We start from the raw sequence: 20,543 nt of genomic DNA, 5'->3' as shown, positions 1-20,543 counted from the left end.
CGATATATTGAGCCTGTACTCTTCCGGACAATCCCTTAAAATGATGTGTACCTAAATGAAAAAAAAAAAAAAATACATAGATATTTTTTCCAAATATTTTAGAATACAAAACTACAATATTTATATTTTATTATTTCAAATTAACACAGAGATGACAACGAGTGATATTTAATAACTCTTTACCTTATCAGCAGTAGGTAATAAAAATCTGGTTCTAGTGTGGGATCCGTCATTAAAATATTTTGTGTGTCGGTCATTAAAAGAAATGTGACACCATAACGCGTTGCTCTAATAATACTTTAACATTGATATTATGTTGTGACTAAAAATGTTAACGGAATGTCTGCTTGGCAAAAGAAAACATCGGCACAATATCAATTTTCTTCTTTGATATGTTACCTATGTGTATGCCAAATTTCATGTCAATCTTAAGTGGTTTTTTAAAATTTATGGGTTTTGCAATATTTTACCGTCAGCGAACGGACTAATAGAAGAGGATCCGATATAAGGCCGATCTGCATCGATCTATTTAATGGATAACAATAATTATTGGATATGTAATTTAGTATGTTAACAATTATAAAAAACAAGGGGTGCATGATCTAATTTTCTTCTGACTATAATCAATTAATAATTAATAAATGACTTTTATCTACTCTATGTCATATTATAATTGATAAATTTTTAGTTTGTGAAAACTGTCATTATAGATAGCAGTGCTTTAAAGTAAGCATGAAGTAACAATGTATTTTAAATGGGATTTACTTTTTCTCACTGTTTTTGACACACTTTCATATAATTAAATATTCTTTCTTAACTTTCGCGTTTTATGGTGATGACATCTTCTTTTTCTTCAAGTGCCATCTCCGCGAAGGAGGTCGGCAATCATCATAGCTATTCGGACCTTGGAGACGGCTGCTCTGAAAAGTTCGTTTGTACATCCGTACCATTCTCTCAGGTTGCGCAACCACGATATTCTGCGTCTCACTATGCTTCTTTTTCCTTGAATCTTTCCCTGCATAATGAGTTGGAGCAAGTTGTATCTCTCTCCACGTGTAATATGTCCGAGATATTCCAATTTTCTGGTTTTAATTGTATTTAAGACTTCCATTTCTTTATTCACCTTTCTCAGAACCTCTTTGTTTGTGACGTGTTCTGTCCATGATATTTTTAGAATTCTTCTATATACCCACATCTCGAATGATTCCAGTTTTTTCATTGATGCCGCATTCAAGGTCCAAGCTTCCATTCCGTAAAACAGAGTCGAGAAAACGTAGCACCTAGCCAACCTTATTCTTAGCTCTAACCTTAGATCTCTTGTGCAGAGCACAAGAGAGGTGATGACATAATGAGCAATAAATTACAAAAAAAAATTTGACAGTTTTGTGGTTTGAAAGAAATTAGAATTTTTATATGTCACAGTTCTAAGAATTGTAGAATAGAAATGAATTCCAGTGACGAAGAGTTACAGTATTTTTATTTGTTTATCGTAGATAAATTATTGTATGAAATTGTGCGTGAAGTACTTTTTGCGAACTTACGCGATGTATAGCACTCACTCCGTTTCATAAATAACTATTTTCATATATTAAAAAAAAAATGTTTCGACCCGGGTAGATATTATTCCAGATTTTCTGATTTGGGCACAGAGTTGGATTGTTGGGGCATATATGGAGAGCAGGTAGCGCAACAACTATAAACTCAATTTTACAATGGAGACCAGGAGTTAGAAGGAGACGCGGAGGAACTAGAATAAATGGTTACAGGAATTAAAGGAAGATTTATATAGGGCAGGAATTAGAGACTAGCAGAAAAACAAAAGAGGATAGAAAGAAATGGAGAAGCATAGTCAATAGTATCGAGTAGCAGATTGGGAAAAATCTGCTCGAAAAAGATGGATCTAGATAGCTTTTTAGCGGGTAATCCCCACCTGGAGGGTTTAGCCATTTAATTTTTTATTACATATTATTATTGGTACATCTAAAATTAAAAGGACGGCGCCTGTAATAAAATCTAAAATATTAAAATTTTCTATAAGTTCAAATTTATTTATTAACATTTTTGATATAATTTTCGTAAATAAATGACTTACTATTAACACTTTTTTAATTAATTCCAATAAATCCATTTTAGAGCAATAATAATATATTAGTATTTTTGTAAAATAAATATCAATCATATTATCATAAATAACACAGGTTTACAAAAAAAACTAAATTTCGGACAATTTGACGAAACCATATGACAAGGGGGTTTTTGGAGTGGCTGATCACAAATCCGGGGTCTGCTCACCTCTATCGCGTCAGGTAAAGGTCATTTCAAGGTCAAATCAAGATAAATCGACAGTCGCTCTGAAAAAGTATATTAGGGGGTTCTTGGGGTCGCTGAAGATGAATCCGGAGTCCGCTGACCTCTATCTCGTCTAGTTCAACGTCATTTTAAGGTCAAATCAACATAAATTGACACAATTGCTCTGAAAGTATAGGGAGTTTTGCGGTCGCTGATCATGAAAACTGCGGTCCGTTGAGCTCTACTACGTCATGTAAAGGTCATTTCAGGTTCAAATCAGGAGGAGTTAACAAAATTGATTTGACCTTAAATGGCCTTTACCTGACGTGGTTGAGCTCAACGGGCCCCAGTTTTGTGATCAGGGACCCCAAAAACACCCTAATATACTTTTTCACAGCGATTGTGTTGATTTATCTTGATTTGACCTCGAAATGACCTTCAGCTAGACGTGATAGAGGTCAGTGGATCCTGGATTCGTTATAAGCGACCCCAAAACCCTCCTAATATACTTTTTCAGAGCGACTGTCGATTTATCTTGGTTTGTCCTTGAAATAACCTTTACCTGACGTGATAGACGTTAGCGAACCCCGGATTCGTAACCAGCGACCCCAAAAACCCACCTAGTCATATGGTTTCGTCAAATAGTCCGAAATGTATTTTTTTGTAAACCTGTATAATCAAATGAATATCAATATTTTAATTTAAATAGACAACTTTAAAACACAGACAACTGTATTCACAGTAAAAGTTTCAAAAGATCACACATTACGCTCAAAATAGGAGGTAAATCTAGCAGACGAGTCGTTGTGACTTCCAAAATATGACAACACCGCTGGAAGTGACAACGCGCCTTGAACTACCCTATATATGGAAGCCATAACGTATGCTGTACGCTTCGGTATATACGTATATATATACAAAATTTATTTTGGTAAATCCTTTCCCCTCAATAGGTAGACCCATTTTATAAGCCCCCCTTTTACCAAATACACAATTTTTAAAAAATAATTCCTAGTAGAAAAGGTGGAAGTCGGACAGCCTCTTCTGTATAACGGAAGTCACAACTTAACGTGCATCAATATATATATATATATATATATATATATATATATATATATATATATATATATATATATATATATATATATATATATATATATATATATATATATATATATATATATATATATATATATACATCCCGCTATCATTATGTCATCTTTTCATGTTGCAGTCATTTGGCATCACTAAGAAATACTATTATTTTCGAATTTAAATTCGTGTATGTTTGTTGAGCGCATTTTTTAATGCCCTGTATCGTTCTCAGTTTTCTAAAATTTTACGTACATAAACTTAACGAAACACTTTTGAAATTTTCAAGTTTGAAATATTGTATAATTAGCCGTTAATTAACCGCTAATTAATCGTGAAAAAAAAAAATTTACCGCTCATTAACTTTTTTTTTTATGCGATGTTTCGCTAAGTTGACGTCAACTTAGCGAAACACTTATTTAAAAAATTAGTATTTCGTTCCCGCTTATATCTCAATCGACGCTATTATTTAACCGTTAATTAATCGTGAAGAAAAAAATTCAATAATTTATTAAGTTTTTTTTTTATGCGATGTTTCGCTAGGTTGACGTCAACTTAGCGGAACAAAAATTTAAAAAATAGGTATTTCGTTGCCAGTTACGGCTTGTTCGATTCTATGAATTAACCGTAAATTAATCGTGAAGAAAGAAATTTCACCACTTATGTAGTTTTTATTCTTTATATGTTTCGACAAGTTGGTGTCAACTTGGTGGAACGAAAATTTAAAAAAATGGTTTTTCATTTTCGCTTATAGCTTAATCGACGCTACGAATAAACCGTAAATTAATCGTGAAGAAATAAATTCAATAACTTATTAAGTTTTTTTTTTATGCGAAGTTCCGCTAAGTTGACGTCAACTTGGCGGAACAAACATTTAAAAAATGTTTATTTCGTTGCCAGTTACGGCTTGTTCGATGCTATGAATTAACCGTGAATTAATCGTGAAGAAAGAAATTTTACCGCTTATGTAGTTTTTATTTTTTCAATATCTCGCGAAGTTATTATCAACTTAGCGATACCAAAATGTGTAAAATATGAATTTCGTTGCCAGTTCAAGCTTGATCGGTTCTATGAATTAACCGTAAATAAATCGTAAAAAAAAAATTCAATAATTTATTAAGTTTTTTTTTTATACGATGTTTCGCTAAGTTGACGTCAACTTAACGGAACAAAAATTCATAAAATAGGTATTTCGTTGCCAGTTACAGCTTGATCGATTCTATGAATTAACCGTAAATTAATCGTGAAGAAAAAAATTTTACCGCTTACCCAGCTAACAAAGTTGGGGTAGTGCTACCGGTAGCATTGAGTAGTGGTGCTTCCTGTTCGTGTGATTATCAACCCAACCCAACTATCAACCCAAGATAAGTATCAGGTAAAACCTTCTAATATCTTGGGCCTGATTTTCCTTGTTATATATTTTGTGTCTGGCTTTTCAGGGCAAAGAAAAGGTAAACGATTTTTGAAATAAAGGTCACGTATCCGAGTCTTTCACTCGAGTGTTTTAGACGATTCTTATACTCAAGTAAAATTACTTGGGTCTTCTGAAAGGAAATACAACTTTCCGAGTTTTTAATTCAGCCGTTCATTTGTTAGCATCGCAATATTTTCCGTCTCGTTTATGAGGGTCATTTTGGGTCGAAAACCCAAAAATTGTTGTGTGCTTTTTTACCTGAACGGCACAACTGCGTTGTCGCTCCGAAAAATTGTAATTAATTGGGAAAAAACGACTGAAAAAGGACGTTATACTTGAACGCTCCCCTTATCTTAAAAGGTTCAAAGATTTCGAAACCTATAAATTGACTCGATTTTTTGGAAAAGTTCTCAGATAGTTCGGCGTAGAACTCAGAGAACACCGCGTTGGTACGGTATCCACTTTTAAGAAAATATTGGCTTGTAGCTATTATTTCTAAAGTTCAATTTAAAAAGTGTTAGTGTTACTGCTCGAGGAAACAATTGGGCTACGAAGCGGCAAAAAGTCAACCCTAGTAAGGAATAACAGTAAGTAAAAATGTGAATCACTATTATCAAAAATATTTGAAACGACTTATTAAAAACGGAATACGCTGATAAGATTGTAATCAGTGCCTCAAAAACTGTAAAAAGTATAGCAAAAATTTATTTCTGATATGCATTTTGAAAACATCTTGAAAGCATACCACTGTAACGAAAAAAATTAAAGTACGTCTGAGAAGCAAGTGAGAAGTTAAACTTTTGTAAACAGGTTGTTAACGTTTGGAGTTGTTTTAAGAAACATTATACCTAAAAGGTCTATATAAGGTATCAATGATACCTTTTCAACAGTGGTCCTAAAAGACTACTTTTTTGCCCACTTGACGCATGAAAATAGTATATTTCGCAGCAAGGGAAAAAAAAATTCTCTCGAGGGTGTGAGTTATTTTCCGAGCCAAAGGCGAGGAAAACATGCACCCGAGGGAGAAATTTATTTTTTCCTATGTTGCGAACCATATTTTTCATTTTAGCGGGCAGAAAAGTTCACTTTTTTACCCGCTACGATGAAAAGTATATTTTGAAGATAATAGGAAAATAATAGGTACAGATAATTGTGAGTGTTAACGTTTTCGAAAAACTCAATAATTTTGGACATTGTCGTAATTTTCAGATTTTTAACAATTTCGAGAAGTTTCAAGGTTTGGAGGATTTGGATACCAAATTTTTAGAAACTCCAGGAACTTAAGAAATTGTGAAGTTACGGAAAAATTCTAAAAATTAACTACATTTTTATAATTTTCAATATTACAAGAATTTCACAAATTCTTAACATTTTTAACATTGCGGAATTTTCATCAATGTGAAACATTTTCGAAGTTAGAGAAAGTATAATAAAAATTTTTGAAGTTCTAGGAATTTTGAGAATCGCAAAATTTTCGTAAATTTCACAGATTTTTATATTTTTTGAAAATTTTGAAAAGACATATGAATAGTTATTGGAATTGCAAAAATTTCACAAATTTTTTAGAATGCCAAAAATTTCTAATTTTTAATAAATTTCAGAGATTTTTGGAAGTATCGAAAACTCAGAACATTTATAATATTTATGATTATTGACATTAAGAAAGTTCTACTAATTTTCAATTTTGAAAAGGTTGATAATTTTGAATATTATGAGTTTTTTAATGATTTTGAAAAATTTTAAGAGTTTGGAGTATTTGAAACAATCTGAAAGTCCAGAAAATTTTGACGATATTTAGAATTTTACAAATTTTGAAAACTTAAGAGATTTAAAACAGTTTAAAATATCTTGAGAAAATGGGAAGATTTCATTATCAATTCTTTGAAAAAGTTTTAATTTTTGAACTTGCTGAAATAAATGTGTTCCGCTGTTTGTGAGTGATGAGGTAATACACGAACAGCATTTTTTTTTATCCATATAGATTTTATTTTTACATTCAACAATAATTTATTGTATCAGAATTTCAAGGGTCTTTCAACCGTCAAAACCTCCCTCTATTTACGCGCCTATTATGTTTGTTATGCTAAATAATTGCTAATGCAGGTTACTTTCTCAGCCTCGTATTCAAAATTTAACGTCGCCTAATTTAAGGTTACCTCACGAGCGAATATATCTGTTATTTCTCTATGCGAATTCACAAAAACATTTAGGTGATACTGTATTGACGAAATTTTTCAGATTGACGCCACTTTCCAAAATTTTAAACTGTCCAATAGCTCAAATTTGAGCATTTTACGGATGAAGAAAGATGCCTCCCGGACGCCCACCTTTAGTTAACGAGCAACTATTAGTAGATGCAGTTTTGAAAAATCGTCAAGAAATAATTTGCGAACGTGATGACGGTCTTACTTCTATCGTCCCTGAAACCAATTCCATTTGGACCCACATCTCAGAAGAATTATCATTCAAAATAAAACCAGGAACCATTTATTCGTATATCGTGAATAACAAATTCAATCTGAAAAATCTAGTATTTGGGGATTATAACGAGAAGATTACAGCTCAAAATAATGACGTAGACGATTCCGATAATGAAACCAGTATTGCATCAGCCGATCTTTCTAATTTTTCAATTGTTCCCAAAGACAAGTCTGACACAGTTTTTATCCTGACTCTCGGAAAATCAGAATTCAATGATTTAATAGTTGAGACAGTCAGAAAATACAAAGATAAAAAAGGTTTTAATAAGATGCGTACTGTAAATGTTTTGAAACCACAGAAATGGACTGAAATTGTTTCAAAAAAAATATTTGAAGACTTCAATCTTCCTCATGGCTACCATTTCGAATACAATTACATAAATTCGGACAAACAAACTGGTACCTTTTCAGGTAATTTCTTATTTTTTTCGCTCTTCAATATTTATATTTATATGCATGTTTAGTCAATATTATGGTCTTGAAGTGCACTCATCTATCAAAGTTCTTCTAGCTCTAAGCTGTGATCGAGAAACATTGTAAAATTACTTAACTGTCAAGCTTCAACTACATGTTAGTCTATAAAATCTATTATAACATATTCTTGAAGAATATGTGTAAAATTAAATTATGATTACAAATTTGTTCCAGGTCATTGTAAATGTGGCAGTCGTTTGACATGCTACATTCAACCATACGCTGATCACGAACAAATCGTGAAATTGAAATGCATCGCTACTCAAGGGAATACAGATTGTGGAAAACGGCAATGCAGAGGTGAAACTCGAGCTCGACTTGTGCATGTTTTGGAGAAGGAATCTGTAGAAGTGTACAGAGCAAGACAAGCTGCAGAGACGATGAAAGAAGGGTGTTCTGTAGAACCTCCACATTTATACAGTGCACATGTCCTGAGAAATGCAAAATATCAATCTGAACAAAAAAAATATCGAGATCCCAATCCAATGTTGGCTTTGTCAAAATTTAAAAGATCTCAACAAGGACAAAATGTTGTCCACCTGATTTCTTTGGATCCAATCGCAGTTCATTTTTGGTCACCTCATCAGATTCGCATTTACAATAATTTGCGAAAGTCCAATGAGTACCGAATTTGCATCGACGCTACGGGAGGAATGGCCAAACAAGTGTTGCACGTGAACAATGAAAAATCGCATCACATTTTTTTTTACGCTATCGTCCTATTCTGCGATGCAGGACAAATACCGGTCGCAAGCATGTTTTCGGAGCAGCAGGACACCGTGGCGATCAGCACATGGTTGAAAAGATGGATTGGATCTGGGGCCAAATTTCCGAGAGAAGTCGTAAGTAATTATATCCATAAAACGACCAGCTGGGCAGGACTTATATTTCCATATGCTTGTCTTGGGAAAGTATGTAGCTAAACCAAGGCCTTTCCTGGGACTTCCCAGGAACTTAAAATAAAAATTTTCAAAATAGTATATCGAAGAAAATTATCACCATTCGATACAAGCAACTTGATCTTGAATCGTGTAAATCCAAATTTTCATTAAACTAATTTAAAAAAGTTTATAGAGTTTAAAATTTGCGATGTTTTCAGTTATATTAATAATGTTGGCTTTGCCACCTTTTATTACAATTTCAAATAATTTATAAAAAACAAAAAATTTTTCATTCCAACTTGGAGTAATATGATTCTGACTTTTAATGATTATACGAAAAATTCTGAATCCAATGTCAACTGTTCAATGTGATAAGTCACGAACATTAAGAACTATTTTTAGTTATTTTGTACTTTCGAACCTAAACTTGTAGTAGTTATATTTTGAATATGAATAACATAATAGAAACTTAAAACATTATACACAAAACAATACACAAATTTTGTAATTATTTTGAATTTTTTAACCGCAAGTTTAAGTAATTACACTAAAAAATGCAAAAAAAAAAAAATAAGATCATCAGCAAGTTTCGGAAAAAGTGGTAGTTTTCGCTAAATTAATAATAACTTTGCGAAACATTGAAAAAATGAAAACTGCATGAGCGGTAAAATTTCTTTCTTCACGATTAATTCACGGTTAATTCATAGCATCGAACAAGCCGTAACTGGCAACGAAATAAACATTTTTTAAATGTTTGTTCTGCCAAGTTGACGTCAACTTAGCGAAACATCGTATAAAAAAAAAACCTAATAAATTATTAAATTTTTTTTTCACGATTAAATTACGGTTAATTCATAGAACCGATCAAGCTTGAACTGGCAACGAAATTCATATTTTACACATTTTGGTATCACTAAGTTGATAATAACTTTGCGAAACATTGAAAAAATGAAAACTACATAAGCGGTAAAATTTCTTCCTTCACGATTAATTCACGGTTAATTCATAGCATCGAACAAGCCGTAACTGGCAACGAAATAGATATTTTTTAAATTTTTGTTCCGTTAAGTTGACGTCAACAAAGCGAAACATCATACGAAAAAAAAACCTAATAAATTATTGAATTTTTTTTTTCACGATTTATTCACGGTTAATTCATTGAACCCATCAAGTTGTAAGTGGCAACGAAATTCATATTTTACACACTTTGGTATCGCTAAATTAATAATAACTTTGCGAAACATTGAAAAAATGAAAACTGCATGAGCGGTAAAATTTCTTTCTTCACGATTAATTCACGGTTAATTCATAGCATCGAACAAGCCGTAACTGGCAACGAAATAAACATTTTTTAAATGTTTGTTCTGCCAAGTTGACGTCAACTTAGCGAAACATCGTATAAAAAAAAAACCTAATAAATTATTAAATTTTTTTTTCACGATTAAATTACGGTTAATTCATAGAACCGATCAAGCTTGAACTGGCAACGAAATTCATATTTTACACATTTTGGTATCACTAAGTTGATAATAACTTTGCGAAACATTGCAAAAATGAAAACTACATAAGCGGTAAAATTTCTTCCTTCACGATTAATTCACGGTTAATTCATAGCATCGAACGAGCCGTAACTGGCAACGAAATGGATATTTTTTAAATTTTTGTTCCGTTAAGTTGACGTCAACTTAGCGAAACATCATATAAAAAAAACTTAATAAATTATTGAATTTTTTTTTTCACGATTTATTCACGGTTAATTCATAGAACCCATCAAGCTGTAAGTGGCAACGAAATTCATATTTTACACACTTTGGTATCGCTAAATTAATAATAACTTTGCGAAACATTGAAAACTGCATGAGCGGTAAAATTTCTTTCTTCACGATTAATTCACGGTTAATCCATAGCATCGAACAAGCCGTAACTGGCAACGAAATAAACATTTTTCAAATGTTTGTTCTGCCAAGTTGACGTCAACTTAGCGAAACATCATATAAAAAAAAAACTTAATAAATTATTAAATTTTTTTTTTCACGATTAAATTACGGTTAATTCATAGAACCGATCAAGCTTGAACTGGCAACGAAATTCATATTTTACACATTTTGGTATCGCTAAGTTGATAATAACTTCGCGAGATATTGAAAAAATAAAAACTACATAAGCGGTAAAATTTCTTTCTTCACGATTAATTCACAGTTAATTCATAGCATCGAACAAGCCGTAACTGGCAACGAAATAAACATTTTTTAAATGTTTGTTCCGCCAAGTTGACGTCAACTTAGCGGAACTTCGCATAAAAAAAAAACTTAATAAGTTATTGAATTTATTTCTTCACGATTAATTTACGGTTTATTCGTAGCGTCGATTAAGCTATAAGCGAAAACGAAAAACCATTTTTTTAAATTTTCGTTCCACCGAGTTGACACCAACTTGTCGAAACATATAAAGAATAAAAACTACATAAGTGGTGAAATTTCTTTCTTCACGATTAATTTACGGTTAATTCATAGAATCGAACAAGCCGTAACTGGCAACGAAATACCTATTTTTTAAATTTTTGTTCCGCTAAGTTGACGTCAACCTAGCGAAACATCGCATAAAAAAAAACTTAATAAATTATTGAATTTTTTTCTTCACGATTAATTAACGGTTAAATAATAGCGTCGATTGAGATATAAGCGGGAACGAAATACTAATTTTTTAAATAAGTGTTTCGCTAAGTTGACGTCAACTTAGCGAAACATCGCATAAAAAAAAAAGTTAATGAGCGGTAAAATTTTTTTTTTCACGATTAATTAGCGGTTAATTAACGGCTAATTATAGAATATTTCAAACTTGAAAATTTCAAAAGTGTTTCGTTAAGTTTATGTACGTTAAAATTTTGATTTTAAAAATTTAAATTATATACAAAAATTTTTACACTTCACAGCCATTTTGACTTCCACCACATAAAAATGTGTATTTGCGGTCTAATTGCCGTCAATCGAGGTTGCCACGAGTTAAAAATATCGAGCGTTTGAGGCCAGGTAGAAAAGGTATAATATAAAAGGTGGGTTCTTTACCTGTTCGGCTGGTAAGGGTCCAAATATTTTACGAGTTGAATTGTGTTTATTTTATTTCATCTGTTAAATTATAATTTTCTCATAACGACTTAAAATATTTGTTTGAAAAATTAATTTTGTGTCATTCCATTTCAAATTACTCAATTTTGGAGCAAAAAAAATTTGGACCTCCCATTTGTCTGAAAATTGGTATATAGCTTCTGCGGGACGTAAAAATAAGATATTTAAGGTCAAAAAATCTTCTTCTTTTTTTCTCAAAATGTTATTTTATTCGATTTTACAGTGATTTGGTGTTTATTTATACAAATTTCCATTTTCTCTCGTAAAGTATCAATGGAAAACATAATATTTTAATAGAAGGGACTCAAAAATGTCATTATATGGCATTATAACAAGTTACTTTGATTCAAAACAAGCTTTTGATCAAATTTTATAGTGTAGAAAACGTTAAAATACCGTTTTTTTACATTTTTCTCCATTCCCAAATGCATCATAATCGATTTGGCTGAAAATTTGCCCACAGATAGACAAAACATAGGACTTTAAGTGGTCATAAGGATTTGAATTATATTACAATACCCAAAAAGTTACATGCAATATTATAGTCAAAAATATAGGCGTCTACTGTAAGTAAAATTAACTCGAAAATATCGACCTCACGACAAAAATTGTTAAAAAGAAATTGTAATAATTGTAAATACGATTTATTTGGAACAATTTCAGTTCCTTCCATTTTTGTCGAAAAGTTAAAAATGGCGGAGATATTGAGCAAAACAGGTTCTCCTTTAAAATCAAGATGGCCGCTAACGTAACGGAGGAATTCATTCGCGATTTTAAATTTAGGCTACTATTGACTCCCCTAAAGATCAGAAAAATAAATTTTTGTGCAGCTTGGCATTCAAGGTCAAATGCTATCCCGACTGGACTAATATATACTTTTGAGTATGATATTCCTGCATGTAACTTTTTTGGTATTGTAATATAATTCAAATCCTTCTAACCACTTAAAGTCCTATCTTTTAGCTATCTGCGGGCAAATTTTTAGCCAAATCGATGATGATGTATTTTGGGAATGGAGGAAAATGTAAAAAACGGTATTTTAACGTTTTTTACACTATAAAATTTGATCAAAATCTTGTTTTGATTCAAAATAACTTATTATAATGCCATATAATGACATTTTTGAGTCATTTCTATTAAAATATTATGTTTTTCATTGATACTTTACGACAGAAAATGCAAATTTGTTTAAATAAACACCAAATCACTGTAAAATCGCATAAAATAACATTTTGAGAAAAAAAGAAGAAAAAGATTTTTTGACCTTAAATATCTTCTTTTTACGTCCCGCAGAAGCTATATACCAATTTTCAGACAAATCGGAGATCCAAATTTTTTTGCCTGAGTGATTTGACATGGAATGTACCTTTTACATTTTCATTTAATTTACTTACGGTTTTTGTTCAGAATTTTGAAGAAACGCTTGGTTTGACATAAAATTTGGGACACGCATAGCTAATATGTTAAAGAAAAAAAGTGATATTGTGCCGATATGTGCTTTTGATCTGGACGTGAGTTTCGTCCGTTATCGGGGATGAAAACAAATACGTTCAAATAAGTCCGGAATTGAATAAACTGACTAATTCTAAGCCACTTCTATTTTATAGAGTTTTTCACTAAGTCAATACTTTTAGAGATATTTGCGAGTGAATATGTTCATTTTTCAACAAAAAAAAACACGTTTTTAGACGGTTTTTCGCAAATAACTCAAAAAGTAGGTACCTACTTTATTGAAAAAAAAATTAGCAAATAGCAAATATAGCTTATAGAAAAGTGAAAAAATGGTATATGTGTCAGGTCTGTAGACCCAGTAAAAGCAGAGTTATTGCTAAGCTTTGTTTTAAAACCAAGAGGAGTAGGTAAACTAACCCTAATAGCACACGACGTCCTCTGGACGTCCAAAATAGGTCCATTTTTGGTCCTAACGTCCATGGACTATAAATGGACGTCCTTTGGACGTCCTTCGGTGGACTAAATATGTACGTCCTTCGGACGTCCGACGTTGGACGTCCTTCGGTGGACTAAATATGAACGTCCTTCGGACGTCCGATGTTGGACGTCCTTCGGGTGGAATAAATATGAACGTCCTTTGGACGTCCGTACTGGACGAAATACGGACGTTTGCTGATCGTCCATATTCGACATATTATACGAATTACGGGATAAAATAGCAAAATAATTCAATAAAATATTAACTTAATTATGTTAATAAAATAGTTTACATCGAAAAGATAATTATATTTAATTCAAAATTGCACAGTTTAATATTCTAAACATGTTTTTGTTTTTTTTTTTTGTAAAGTGTGAAAATCTTATTTGTAAATTATTTGTTACAATGTTTTATTATTCTAGTTACCAAGATGACATAAGTTTGCTAATTAATTCTAGTAAGCAAAAATATAATTTTTATCAATGTATCTGTACTAAAAATGAATCTTAAGAGCATCTTTTTGAAGTTGAATATACGTGGCCGTGCCCAAAATAGGTCCAGTCTTAGTCCTAATGTCTATGGACTATAAATGGATGTCCTGTGGACGTCCGACGTTGGACGTACTTCGGGTGAAATAAATATGAATACGGTGGACTAAATATATACGTCCTTCGGACTTCCGATGGTGGAATAAATACGAACGTCCTTTGGATGTCCGTACTGGACGAAATACGGACTTTTTGTGGACGTCTAAAAATCACCTCCACTACTTGGTTCCTCTGTTCACAAAACTATAACGATAGGCGATAGATTTTCGATTCACCCACCGATATCAGTTCGAAGTTAGAGAGTTGATCTCTCAGTCGTTGTCGTCGTTAGGGCTCCCGCGTAAAGTTTTATTCATTAACCACTGATTTTCATAATGTAAGAAATTATATTATATACGAATTAAAGTATAATATACTTATACATATACTATATATTACGTAAAACTATGAAGACGCTGTTTCACAACACATAACACAGAGTCCGACCGCCTTATCGGGCCATTTAGAGCATCAATGCATAAGCCCATCCAATGGATCATTATGTGCCCCTTTGACATAGGCGCACAACATTTTAATCTACCACCCTGAGGATTCCTGCTCCTGGAGTTTTTCTGAAGTGCCGAAACAGTCTATGTTCCTGATTCCTCGATCAGATGAGGAGTTTTCGGAGCCATCAACCCCAGAGAGCTACTGGAGCTCCACGTTGCAGCCAGTCACTTCTTGGTAAGTGAACGCCAAAGAGGAAGCATTCAGACTCTGCTGCTACCACCGTCTGGACATAGCCTATCGATCCCTGATGGCCTAGAGGACAAACTCACCGAGAATGATGGACAAAACCACCAGCCAGGACAACTGGTATCCAAACATTGGTATTATTTACGTTTTTTATTACATTTACATATTTTTTCATGCTCTTTGATATATATTTCTTATTCTTTCTGGTATATTTTTCATCCATTTTTCAATCTTATGGGTGTTTGGTAAAAAATGGGCCATAGCTTAACCTTGGATTACTGAGCTTAAAATAGGTCGATTTAAGCTAACTTACTTTAGTACGAAAGATGATAATAACCGAAATACAGGGTGTCAAATTTAAACTTTTATTTTATTGTTGATTATTTCCTGGGCAATACATCATTTTTGGTGTTGAATTTAGATTTCTTGTCCCAAAAAAACCCCGCTTAGCAAATTTCGTAATATTATCCCATGCCTGTTAGGAAATATTCAAGAATAAATAAAATAAAAATTTTAATTTGACACCTTGTATTTCGGTTATTATCAACTTTAGTACTAACGAAAGTTAACTTAAATCGACCTATTTTACCCTCCGAAATCTAAGGTTAATCTATGGCCTATTCTTTACCAAACACACTGTATAAGTACATATTTGTATTCTAGCCAATCTTTTTGATTTTCTATAAAGTATAGATTTCCTTGAATTTTGAATTACAATTGTTAAAGGAAAGTTTCGCTACGGCAGTCGCCTTTTGTTCGTCTTAACTTATTACCTCTACCCATAAAGTTCTTTTGTCAAACAGATTGGGTTGGTTATTGTACCTAGTAAGCAAAAAGTATTTATCTCAGTATTTTATAATCTATTTATAATATTGAATTATCTAAAGACAGAAAGCGAAGGCGGATGAAAAAAAATTAGACAAAAGTTGAATGATTATTATAATATTATAATATAATATTACACTATATAATAAGTATACATAGATAGAATATCTTCTTTTTAAGAAATTGTCCATTATCTCCAAATGAGCAAGGTGTCGATTTGAAATATATGTATAATATACAGCCCATTACGCACCACCTTAAAAATTGAGCATTTTGGATGTCTCGAATTTCCTAAACCAGTTGTCCCATCTAAGTGATTTTTTTTATAATATTATAGCCTAGGCTATAGGTTACCTCCTTAAGCTTGTCATGCACGGGGAGCTATATACTGTAATATATATTATATCACATCGCTCTCTATAGTAATGAGTGAGCCTGCACACACGGAACCATTAGTTCCGTGTCTCCAGGCTCACTCATTACTATAGGGAGTGATATGATATAATATACATAATATATTACAGTATAGCTCCCCGTTCATGACAAGCTTAAGGAGGTAACCTGTAGCCTAGGCTGTAATATTATAAAAAAAATCACTGAGATTGGACAACAGGTTTAGGAAATTCGAGACATCAAAAATGCATCATTTTTAAGGTGGTGCGTTAATTTCTTGGAGAAGTGTAATTGTAATTTAATGTAAATAATGTAATATCCAATAATTGTAATTATATAAGATGTAATATAAGTTCCTTAAAAAATGTATTTTTTATTTCCCACAATACATTCTCCACAGGTCTAAATATCGTCGCTAGACGTCCACCGAACGTCCTCTCAGGACGTTAGATGGACGTTCGGCAGCACGACATTGGACCAAACTGGGACGTCCTATGAAGGTCCAACTGACGTCCACCGAACGTCCCCTCGGACTTTAGGTGGACGTCCATTGGACGTTAGATGGACGTCCATTGGACGTTTGGCAACGAGGCATTTGGACCAAACTAGGACGTCCTGTTAAGGTCCAATTTACGTCCGATTAAGGTCCAATTTACGTTCGATTAACGTCCGATTAAGGTCCAATTTAGGTCCCTTCGGACGTTAGGTGGACGTCCATTGGACATTTGGCAATATGGCTTTGGACCAAACTAGGACGTCCGATTAAGGTCCAATTTACGTCCGATTAAAGTCCAATTTACGTCCCCTCGGACCTTAGATGGACGTCCAATGGACGTTCGGTAGCGCGACATTTGGACCAAAATAGGACGTATAAAGGACGTTCCTCGGACAAAAACGGACGTCCAAGGGACGTCCTTAAAGTCCGTGAAGGACGTCCTTGTGTTATTAGGGTAAAAAGACAGATTCACACCCAAGAAAGTCACTAGAAATATCTTCAGATACATCTTCTTTTTTGGTTGATCATATCGGCCTTTGACGGTAATATTGACTAAAAATCTAAAAATAAAAGGAATAACGCAGAAAATGCAAAAATCGCTGATAAAATAAATAAACTAACCTATGAAATGCCAATAGTGTTAAAATTTTATAAATGTAATTATTGTCAAAATTTGATATGGTTTAAAAACAGACTATAGTGAAAAATAAGCTCTTATATGTCAAATTCCAAATCGAATATTTTAACGTGAAATAAAAAAAAATGAAACACTTTTCTGGGAAAACTTATTACAACTTTTTTAAAGTGTTTAAGAAAACGTTTATTTTTATTTTTTTAAAAAGTTTCTAGCAGCAAGAGTAAGCAAGTTACGCTCAAAATAGAGTTGTTCCTTATTTTTTGGTTAAAAATATCGTAAAAATCTCCCTCTAATTAACAGCCCAAATGGAATTAATCGTTACCACTTCACAAGTAACTTTATGTATTGTTTGTGTTTGTAAGTTTCATCAGTTCAAAGTGCTTATTTGTGAAAAAATTTGGTTTTAAAGTAAATTTTAAATCTTTAATTTTGAAAAAAAGACTTTTTTCAAAATAACTTAAAAATTATTAGTGATACCAAATATCTTAAAGAGTAAAAAATGTAGGTTTTGCTTTTTTAAATATTTGGGATTTTTTGATTTTCTGGAAGACAAAAATTGGTTAAGATATGGCTGTTTAAAATTTGCATATACATACTCGTGACTAGTGATTCGTTCGAGCCCTTTCAACAAAACCCTTTTCAAAAATAAGCATTTTTAACCAATGCAACTTACAGATCATATACAAGGTGTCCCCGAAAATAGTGCGTTCCTTAAAGGTATATATAGAAAGCACAATGTAGAGCAAAAAATTCTTATAATATTTTCAGCCGTTTAAAACTTTTATAGAACAAAATTTGCTTAGAATTAGAATTAGTCAGTTTATCCACTCCCGGACTTATTTTGAATGTATATTTTTTCACCCCCAAGAAGGGGCGAAAATCACATCCAGGACAAGAGAACATATCGGCATAATCTCACTTTTTTCTTTGGCATTTTAGCTACGTGTGTCCCAAATTTCATATCAATCCAAGCGGTTCTTTAAAATCTGGAGGTTTTGCGATATTTTACCGTGAGTGAATGGAATAATTGCCGTTGTCACTTTTAGATAAGAAGTCATTATCACAATGACATAGTCAGGTTAACTGAATTATATAATTATTGTTTTTATCATTAAATGTGAAAACCTAGAATTATCCATGTCTGTCCGTCAATAAACACAACTCCTCTGTTAGTAGGACAGAAAGAATGACAAATAAGGTGTCAAATGAAAGCCTTTAACCAAAATATGATATTACATGTGAGAAGTTTGACCTCGGACTGCCTGTTCCAGAGTTGCTGTACTGTTTTAAATTCGTCGAAATAATACAAACTATTATTCAACGCGACTAAGAAAAACCAGAACAAATACATACTTCCGGTTTCATGCCTGTCTATTCGTCCATGTCTGTCGGTGAACAAAATTCATCCGTCATATCAACTGACAAAAAGTTACATGAAAGAGTTCAAATATCGACTGCCGGTTCAACTTCCGGTCACTTTGGGTGAAAAATTAGAACTTACGATGTCCAATTGCTTGTTACAATTTTTTTATAAGTGTTCTACTCTATCTATTCTGACTTTTTCTATAACTTACTTAGATCACATATAATTTAATACAGTTTTGATGTCAGGGTCTTCAAAATTTATGTGGTGAGTTCCGGTATTTGATGAATGAAAAACGACTCTATAAGCAGAAGAAAAAAGTGTTCTTTAAAGTGTTCTCAAGACCTAAGACTCACAAGAGCGTTGTGACAGTAGCAAAAATTCGAGTTGGTGTTCGAATTACTTTCTCATGCGGCTTACTCTCCTGACTTGGCCCCCTGCGATTATTAAGTGTTCCCAAATCTGAAGAAATGACTCGTAAATAAAAAAATCAGCTGAGATAATTGAAGAAAAAAATAACTATTTTTCAGAGCTTTCAGAATCGTATTATGCGCACGGCATCGACATCCGCGACACGGCATAAATCCGACAAAAGAATTGAGAGGGAACTCTGGACCAAATATCAAAAACCAGTGTAACCTAACACTTCCAGCTTCATATTAATAATAGAAAATCACCGAAAGACAAATATGTAATGTAAAGAATTAATATCTCAATATTCCGGTCTACTAAACAATAACGACTGGCAAAACATTAAAGTCTTTATTCAAGTCGTATATTCAAAAAATAAGACAAGTAGAGTAATAAATGGATAATTAAAAATTGCGAGAAACAGTGCAAGAAAATTATTTAATAGACCCGAAGACAAAACAAAAATGAATGTGCTAAATAAAAGTATTGATTCGTTACTGCAGAACTAGAACTGTTATATGGAGCTATACTAGTCTGGATCGGTGTAAATTAAATGAGAAAGAAAATAATATAATAAACACACTTTAAGAGCAGATAGAGAAAATATATGGATTATCAGAAGGTTCAAACGGCAGAATTATCAACGATAAACAAGAAAAAGTCAACGAGATAATGATTCTGGACCAACTGTTTTATTATAATTAGGGGTACGGAATTTTTGTTTTTACGAAATAGATGCGAATTTCGGCGAAATTTTGAACATAAATGCGATAAATATGAAATATGGAGTTTTTGTTTATTTCCGCGAAATACCTGCAGGTGCCCAACTCGCCCGTAAATAAGTAGGTAGTTACGTAGTAAATAAGGCATGGAAAGATTTTACGGAAAGTTTTCTATTGTACATAATTTTTGAAAGGTTGTTTATTTTTCTAACACGCGTTGAAACAGAAGGAACTTTCATTATTCATCATTAAATAGATAAAGATAAGATAAGGAATTGATATTTTTCAATGGTGATTCTTTGAGAAATATAAATAATCCGACTGTTGTTATCTGCATTTCGGTCTTTTATATTGGTAAAAATCTAAGTAGGAATAAAAGTCGGCTAATTCTTATTTTCTAAACATATAAATTAGTCAAACAGGACAATCAGTGCTCATTCCGTCAATTTTTATTAAGAACATGGTCTATCAAAAAAGTTTTCATAGTAACATAAAGTTACTTAAAGTATCCCCTAAAATGGGACGCCCTAAAACAATTCTGAGTGATCGAGTCAAAGAATTTGCAACAGATGACCTATATCTGTGTGACACAAGACACAATTGCTACACAGTGCAGTTTTCCGTCATTTGCTAAAGCAGCATTACAGAGCATTTGGAGTCCAACGAACAGCGTAGACGCAGAACGATTCTTCAGCACATATAATATTGTAGTGACAGATCGAAGAACA

The sequence above is a fragment of the Diabrotica virgifera genome, chromosome 9 (genome assembly GCF_917563875.1).
Source record: "Diabrotica virgifera virgifera chromosome 9, PGI_DIABVI_V3a".
NCBI lineage: Eukaryota > Metazoa > Arthropoda > Insecta > Coleoptera > Chrysomelidae > Diabrotica > Diabrotica virgifera.
The sequence above is the reverse complement of the archived record's forward strand: the minus strand, read 5'-3'. Positions refer to the sequence as shown.